Raw genomic sequence first — 10119 nt, forward strand, 5'->3', positions numbered from 1 at the left:
AGGGAAAAAAAGAACTAAACCCAAAGCTAGTAGTAGAAAAATACTAATAATAAATGTTAGAGCAGAGATAAATAAAATAGGGAATAGAAAAAAATCAATTAAACAAAACAGATCAACAAGATCTATAAAAAAAAGAGCAACAAAAAGATCAACAACAAAAAAAGATCAATAAGATCAACAAACCTTTAGCCAAATGAACTAAGAAAACAAGAGAGACAACAGGAATTACTGAAATCAGATATGAAAGTGGGGGCATTACTACCAATCCTACAGAAATAAAAAGGACAAGCGAGTTCTATGAACAATTATATGCCAAAAAGTCAGATAACCTAGTTTTAAATGGACAAATTTCTAGACACACAACGTTTGGTAGTCCTTTACCAAGACTAAATTACAAAGAAATAGAAAATCTGAATAAACCTATAACTAGTAAGGAGGTTGAATCAGTAATCAAAAATATCTCCACAAAGAAAAGCCCTGGACATGATAGATTCACTGGAATTCTACCAAACATTTAAAGAAAAACTAATCCTTCACAAACTTTTCCAAAAATTGAAGAGGGAAGACTTCCTAACTCATTCTATGAGAACAAAGAAACCATTAAAAAAAACTAGAGGCCAATATCCCTTATGAACACTGATGCAAAAATCCACCCCCCCAAAAAGAAAAAACCAGCAAACTGAACTCAGCATGATATTGAAACACACACACACACACACACACACACACACACACACACAGGAATACTATTCAGCCATAAAAAAGAAGGAAACCCTGCCATTTATGACAACATGGTTGACCTTGAGGACATTATGCTAAGTGAAGTAAGTCAGACAGAGAAAGACAAATACCGTATTATCTCACTTATATGTGGAATCTTAAAAGACAAACAACAAAAAATAAAACCTCACAGAAAAAGAGATCAGATTTGGAGTTAACAGAGATAGCGGTTGGGAGGTATGAAAACTGGATGAATGTGGGTAAAAGTTACAAATTTCCAGTTATAAGATAAATAAGTGTTGGGGATGTAATGTACAACATGATAACTATAGTTAACACTGCTGTATTGGTGTATCTGAAAGTTGGTAAGAGAGTAAATCCTAAAAGTTCTCATCACAAAGGAAAAAATATATTTTTCTTCCTTTGATTTTTTTTTTGGATCTAAATGAGATGATACATGTTAACTCTACTTATTGTGGCAATTAATTCAAGATGTATATAAGTCAAGTCATTATGCTATATGCCTTAAACTTATACAGTACTGTTATGTCAATTGTATCTCAACAAAACTGAAAGAAAAAAACTCTGAAGAAAACCAAGGAAGTGACACTATAAAATCAGGATACTGGTCACCTTTGTGAAGGAGGAGTACAAGAAGCAATAACTGGAAGGAAGCATAAGGGAACTTTGGGATGCTAACAACGTTCTATTTCTTGACCTGGGTGGTGGTTATACAATCATTTCGTAATAATTCATTGAGCTACACATTTTTGTTTGTTTCATATTTTATTTTGTTTCTCTATGCATATTTTATCTTTTAATGTTTTAAATAAATTATAAAAAAGCTGATTGAATGGATAGTTAAATTCAAATTATAATTAACACATCTCTCTCAGTAATTTATAGAAGTAGACAAAATCAGTAAGGTTAGAACGTAAACAGTACTATCAACCAATCTGATCTAAACTGATAGCTATACAGCACTCCACACAGCCACTGCTTAATATACATGCTTTTCAAATATACAAGGAACATCCATCAAGATGGACTATATGCTGGGCCATAAAACAAGTCCCAATATATTTAAAATCATGAAGATAATATAGAATATGTTCTCTGACTACAATGGAATTAAGTTATAAATCAATAACAGACATCCAGAAAATCTCCAATATTTGAAAATTAAACACACTTCTATATAATCAACAGGTCAAAGAAAAAAAATCATGGAGGAATAAGAAAATATACTGAACTGAATTAAAATGAAAATACAATGTATCAAAATTTGTGAGATGCAGCTAAAACAGTGCTTAGAGAGAAATTTATAGTATGAAATTATATTAGAAAAGAATGATCTAAAATCAATTGTTTAAGCATCTAACTTAAAAAGCTGAAGACAGCCTCATCCACCAGAGGGCAGACAGCAGAAGCAAGGCCTACAGTCCTGCAGCCTGTGGAACGGAAACCACAATCACAGAAAATTAGACAAAATGAAATGGCAGAGGTATATGTCCCAGATGAAGGAACAAGATAAAACCCCAGAAAAACAACTAAGTCAAGTGGAGATAGGCAACCTTCCAGAAAAAGAATTCAGAAGAATGATAGTGAAGATGATCCAGGATCTTGGAAAAAGAATGGAGGCAAGGATCAAGAAGATGCAAGAAATGTTTAACAAAGACCTAGAAGAACTAAAGAACAAACAAATAGAGATGAACAATAAAACAATAAAGTAACTGAAATGAAAAATATGCTAGAAGGAATCAATAGCAGAATAACTGACGCAGAAGAACAGATAAGTGACCTGGAAGACAGAATGGTGGAAATCACTGCCATGGAACAGAATAAAGAAAAAAGAATGAAAAGAAATGAAGACAGTCTAAGAGACCTCTGGGACATTAAATGCACCAACATTCACAGTATAGGGGTCCCAGAGGAGAAGAGAGAAAGAACCTTAGAAAATATTCAAAGAGATAATTGCTGAAAACGTTCTTAACATGCGAAAGGAAACAGTCACCCAAGTCCAGGAAGCGCAGAGAGTCCCAGGCAGGATAAACCAAGAAGGTACATGCCAAGACACATAGTAATCAAATTGACAAAAAGTAAAGACAAAGAAAAATATTAAAAGGAACAAGGGAAAAACAACAAATAACATACAAGGGAACTCCCATAAGGTTAACAGCTGATTTCTCAGCAGAAACTCCGCAGGCCAGAAGGGAGTGGCATCATATATTTATGATGAAAGGGAAGATCCTACAACCAAGAATACTCAACCCAGCAGGCTCTCATTCAGATTGGATGGAGAAATAAAAAGCCTTACAGACAAGCAAAAGCTAAGAAACTTCAGCACCACCAGACCAGCTTTGCAACAAATGCTAAAGGAACTTCTCTAGGTGGGAGAGAGACCAGCAACTTAGAACAACCTTGTACATATATAGACTACTATATTAAAACCTCATGGGAACAGCAAACCCCAAAACTACAAGAGATACACATGCAAAAAAGAAAAAGCAACCCAAGCACAACACTGAAGAGGATCATCAAACCACAAGAGAACAAAAGAGGAAGGGAAGAAAAAAGACCTACAAAAACAAACCCAAAACAATTAAGAAAATGGCAACAGGAACATACATATTAATAATCACCTTAAATGTAAATGGATTAAATGCTCCAACCAAAAGACACAGACTGGCTGAATGGATACAAAAATAAAACCCATATATATGCTGTCTACAAGAGACCCACTTCAGCCCTAGGGACACATACAGACTGAAAGTGAGGGGATGGAAAAAAGGTATTCCATGCAAATGGAAATCAAAAGAAAGCTGGAGTAGCAATTCTCATATTAGACAAAATAGACTTTTAGATAAAGACTGTTATAAGAGACAAAGAAGGACATTACATAATGATCAAGGGATCAATCCAAGAAGAAGATATAACAATTGTAAACATATATGCACCAAATATAGGAGCACCTCAAATACATAAGGCAAGTACTAAAAGTCATAAAGGGAGAAATCAACAGTAACACAATAATAGTGCGGGACTTTAACACCCCACTTTCATCAATGGACAGATCATCCAGACAGAAAATCAATACGGAAACACAGGCCTTAAATGACCCTCTAGGACCAGATAGACTTATTCTTAATTGATATTTATAGAGCATTCCATCCAAAAGCAGCAGAATACACATTCTTCTCTTGTGCACATGGAACATTCTCCAGGCCTGACCAAATGCTGGGACACAAAGCGAGCCTCAGTAAATTTAAGAAAATTGAAATCATATCAAGCATCATTTCTGACCATAACACTATAAGATTAAAAATAATGAAAAAAACTATAAAAATCACAAACACGTGGAGACTAAACACTATGCTACTAAACAACCAATGGGTCACTGAAGAAATCGAACAGGAAATCAAAAAATTCCTAGAGACAAATGAAAACGAAAGCACAATGATCCAAAACCTATGGGATGCAACAAAAGCAGTTCTAAGAGGGAAGTTTATAGCAATACAAGCTTATCGCAGGAAACAAGAAAAATCTCAAATAAACAACCTAGCCTTACACCTAAAGCAATTAGAGAAAGAAGAACAAGCAAAACCTAAAGTTAGTAGAAGGGAAAAAAAGCATAAAGATCAGAGCAGAAATAAATGAAATAGAGACAAAGAAAACAATAGCAAAGATCAATGAAACTAAAAGCTGGTTCTTTAAAAAGATAAACAAAATTGATAAACCTTTAGCCAGCCTCATTAAGAAAAAAAAGAGAGAGGACTCAAGTCAATAAAATGAAAAAGGAGAAGTTACAACTGACACCACAAATATACAAAGGAGCATAAGAGACTACTACAAGCAACTGTATGCCAATAAAATGGACAACCTGGAAGAAATGGGCAAATTCTTAAAAACGTACACTCTCCCAAGACTGAACCAGGAAGAAGTAGAAAATATGAACAGACCAATCACAAGTACTGAAATTGAAACTGTGGCTTCACAGGACAATTCTATCAAATATTTAGAGAAGAGCTAACACCTATCCTTCTCAAACTTGTCCAAAAAAATTGCCGAGGAAGGAAAACTCCCAAACTCATTCTACGAGGCCACCATCACCCTGATACCAAAACCAGACAAAGATACCACAAAAAAAGAAAACTACAGGCCAATATCACTGATGAACACAAAAATCCTCAACAAAATACTAGCAATCCGAATCCAACAATACATTAAAAGGATCATACAAATGATCAAGTGGGATTTATCCCAGGGATGCAAGAATTTTTCAGTATCTGCAAATCAATCAATGTGACACACCACATCAACAAATTAAAGAATAAAAACCATATGATCATCTCAACAGATGCAGAAAAAGCTTTTGACAAAATTCAACACCAATTTATGATAAAAACTCTCCAGAAAGGGGGCACAGAGCAAACCTACCTCAACATAATAAAGGCCATAGATGACAAACATACAGCTAACATCATACTCAATGGTGAAAAACTGAAAGCATTTCCTCTAAGATTAGGAACAAGACAAGGATGTCCACTCTCACCGCTATTATTCAACATAGTTTTGGAAGTCCTAGCCATGGCAATCAGAAAAGAAAAAGAAATAAAAGGAATACAGATTGGAAAAGAAGTAAAACTGTCACTGTTTGCAGATGACATCATACTATACACAGATAATCCTAAAGAGGCCGCCAGAAAACTGATTACTAGAGCTAATCAATGAATTTGGTAAAGTTGCATGATACCAAAAAAATGCACAGAAATCTCTTGCATTCCTATACAGTAACAATGAAAGATCAGAAAGAGAAATTCAAAAAACAATCCCATTCACCATCAAACCAAAAAGAATAAAATACCTAGGAATAAACTTACCTAAGGAGACAAAAGACTTGTACTCCGAAAACTATAAGATGCTGACAAAAGAAATTGAAGATAACGCAAACAGATGGAGAGATATATCATGTTCTTGGATGGGGAGAATCAACACTGTGAAAATGACTATACTACCCAGGGCAATCTACAGATTCAATGCAATCCCTATCAAACTACCAATGGCATTTTTCATGGAACTAGAACAAAAAATCTTAAAATCTGTATGGAGACACAGAAGATCCCAAATAGCCAAAGCAGTCTCGAGAAAGGAAAACGGAGCTGGAGCAATCAGGACTTCAGACTATACTACAAAGGTATAGTCATCAAAACAGTATGCTACTGGCACAAAAACAGAAATATAGATCAATGGAACAGGTTAGAAAGCCCAGAAATAAACCCATGCACCTACGGTCAATTAATCTACAATGAAGGAGCCAAGACTATACAATGGAGGAAAGACAGTCTCTTCAATAAATGGTGCTGGTAAAACTAGACAGCTACATGTAAAAAAATGAAATTAGGACACTCCCTAACACCATAAACAAAAATAGACTCAAAATGGATTAAAGACCTAAATGTGAGACTGGACACTATAAAACTCTTAGAGGAAAACATAGGCAGAACACTTTCTGACATAAATCACAGCAATATCTTTTTTGACCTGTCTCCAAGAGCAATGGAAATAAAAACAAAATTAAACAAATGGGACCTAATTAAACTCAAAAGCTCTTGCACAGCAAAGGAAACCATAAACAAAATGAACAGAACTCACAGAATGGGAGAAAATATTTGCAAATGATGTGACTGACAAAGGATTAGTCTCCAAAATATACAAGCAGCTCATGCAGCTCAATATCAAAAAAACAAACAACCCAATCGAAAAATAGGCAGAAGAACTAAATAGACATTTCTCCAAAGGAGACATACAAATGGCCAAGGGGCACATGAAAAGATGTTCAGCATTGCTAATCATTAGAGAAATGCAAATCAAAACTACAGTGAGGTATCACCTCACACCAGTCAGAATGGCCATCATCAAAAAATCCGTAAGCAATAAATGCTAGAGAGGGTGTGGAGAGAAGGAAATTCTCCTACTGTTGGAGGGAATGTAAATTGGTACAGCCACTATGGAGAACAGTATGGAGGTTCCTTAAAAAACTAAAAATAGAGCTACCATATGATACTGCAATCCCACTCCTGGGCATATATCCAGAGAAAAACATGGTTCAAAAGGATACCTGCACCCCAATGTTCATTGCAGAACTGTTTACAGTAGCCAAGACATGGAAGCAACCTAAATGTCCATCTATAGAGGAATGGATAAAGAAGTTGTAGTACATATATACAATGGAATATTACTCAGCCACTAAAAAGAATGAAATAACGCCATTTGCAGCAACATGGATGGACCCAGAGATTGTCATACTGAGTGAAGTAAGTCAGAAAAAGAGAAATATCATATCACTTATATGCAGAATCTAAAAAAAAAAATGATACAAATGAACTTATTTACAAAACAGAAACAGACTCGCAAACTTAGAGAATGAACTTATGGTTACTGGGGGGAAGGGTGGGGGGAGAGGGAAAGTTAGGGAGTTTGCGATTGACATGTACACACTGCTATATTTAAAATAAATAACCAACAAGGGAAATAAAAAATAAGAGACTGAGCCTTAGTCCATTGGGTTTTATCCCCAAAGTCTCCATTTTTTTAACTAAATATGCTGTTTTAAATTTTTATAACTTGAATGCTGGATGTATAAGAATAAACAGGAAAAATGTAAATAAATTTTAGAAAGCTGGAAAAGATAAATCTAAAGTAAATATAAGAAAAGAAATAATAAAAAGAAATCAATTATTGTAAAAGCAAGCACAATAAACAGTTATTGGACAAAACAAAAACAAAAACAAAAGGAAATCAATTAAATAGAAAACAGACAACCAATAGTGAAAATCAATGAAACCAAAGCTGGTTCTTTTATTATAAAATATAACACATCACAGAAGTGCACATACACAGAAAACACACAGTGCAATGATTTACCAGTGAACACCCTGTAAGTACCACCTGATCAAGAAATAAAACACAACCAATACCCAGGGTTTCCCTCCACATCCTGTCCCTTCCCAATCATTAACCTCTCCGTCCCTCTCAAACCAATCACTATGCAAACTTTTATGCAAATAACTTCCTTGCTTTCATTATAGTTTTACCACCTAAGAATGTGTCTTTGAAGTCTAGAATTGAGTTTTACCTGTTTTTATTAAACTTCTTATAATGATAACATAGTATGTATTCGATGTGTTTGCTTGCCATTCACATATCTTCTTTAGTTAAATGTTCAAATTTTTTTAACTGAGTTATCTTTGAAACTATCAATACAATTGATCAACCTCAAGCTAAACTGACAGAGATAAAGAAAGATACAAATAACCAGTATCAGCAATGAAAAACTGGCATAACTACAAGAGCTACAGACATTAAAAGAATAAGGAGATATTATTAAAAACCTTTTAGTAATTAATTTGACAACCTAGTTTCCATAAAGTGACTTATCCAGCTAGGTGTGTGGGAATATTCCAAAATAAACACTTGAAATGTCTTACCTTTCAAAAACCTTCAGAACTGTCCTTAGACCTGTGTTTATCCTGAAGTCATTTGAAAGAGAGGCTAAACATATCAATTTATCTCAAAAAACATCTTTTAAGTGCCTACGATGTACACTACCATTAAGGATTCATATTAAAGACATGGTCTTTTCTCATAGTCCTGCAATCTTCATTTGGCTCAGTGACTCCTGGAAAAACAAACATGAATAAGAGACAACACTAGATTTACTAAAGATCATAATGCTATCATTTATTGGAGGAAAAAAGCAAAAAAAAAAAATTGTTTTGTGATACTTGGGGGAAAAAACCAGCTTACTTAACAGTAAAATTCTTTCTCTGAAATGAGTTAGTAAAAAGAAAACAATCTTCACTGTATGAAACAGCATCTCAAGGTAGGAAAAGCAGCACACAAGAATATATTTTGTGATATGAAAATTTAGGTATGCCACCAGCAGCATTCAAAATTAGCTGAGTATCTATACAATTACAAAAATTGATGTTTTAACAAAGTGTTTTAAAAGCTCATCATACTAAAACAGGTACAACGTTCTGAACGCATATAAATTCCCCATGGGCTTTTGAGCATCCTTACCCTTAACTGCACAATCAGAATGTACAAAAGCAGTGAAAGATCAGAGGTTTTCATTTTTTTGTTTTCCTTGTTCCAAATGGCAAAGTCAAGCAAAAATATTGAAAAAGGCAAAATAAGCACTTCTCATAGCACAAAGACCACAAGATTGCATGTAAACTATGGTTCCCCTTTAAGACATTACACAAGGTTCATCTGTACTTAAGGCTCATTACTTCTTCTTGCAGTATGGCAGTTCAACAGGCAGAGGGCAACATTCTCTGACAAGTCTCAGTTTGGTCTCAAAGGATACCTCCCAAGGATCCACAAGGATATTAAGTCCAGGCAGCCATTTATATCAGGGAACTTTTGTCCATGCTATGTCTATTTTTTGGTGCTGTTTATTAAGTGTAGTGTCATTACTTTGTTGTGAATATCCACATCAGTAGTAATTGTTTATTACGATGCTGTGGACTGACCTTTCACTCCAAATAGCCATGTTCCTCCTGTCTAGTGAACACACTCTTCCCTGCTTTCAGCTCATCCCGTCTATAGAAAATGTTTTGTACATTTCCAAGCCCATCGTCAGTTTATCAGCTCCTGCTAAGAAGCACATAATTTTATTCAGTCAATTTACATTAACAAAGGCTGATGGACCATGGGCTCTGCTCACAAGCTCTGTGGTGAGACCTGTGCTGGTGCTTTGTGAGGCCTTTTGTGAGGTCAAGGGACAGAAATATGAGCCCTCAACAGCAAAGCTTAAGTGTACCAGGGGCTTAGGAGTGTCACCTATGCATTCAGGGTAGAACTAGAAATAACCGAAAAGTGGGACTAAACGCCCTATCTCAAGTAAACTGGAGGCAAGAACACTGCACGGCACTCTCCTCTTCACTTGACAAAAAATCCTCCAGATCTCAGAACTGCATAAAATTATGAATTAGAAGGTGCTTGAAAGTCACATGATTTAATCCCCCAACTTCTTAAATAGAAATTGCTAAAAAATTTAGACTTCTAAATGTAAATTCTTTTGTCAATCTTACCGAGAGCTACACAGATATCAATCAGTATTTAACTTCAGGTGAAGGTCTGTTCGCTTTCTTTAAAATGCTATCTGCAAGGAAGCTACGGCACATCTTCAAACTTATCTTAAAAAGTCTCGGATTTTTAAAACCAAAAGAACAATGCCTGTAATCTAGCAACATGGCTCTATGAACCTTAAACACTGATTTCTGTCCTTGTTGATTTGCTGAAAATGAAGTTGAAGGATGGGTTGTGGATTTTGAAGTATCTGGAATCCTACAGCAGACTCTAGTCAGAAGTTATCTAAGGAAAGAGACGAGT

This window comes from Leucopleurus acutus, assembly GCF_964270905.1.
Source record: "Leucopleurus acutus genome assembly, chromosome: 2".
Lineage (NCBI taxonomy): Eukaryota > Metazoa > Chordata > Mammalia > Artiodactyla > Delphinidae > Leucopleurus > Leucopleurus acutus.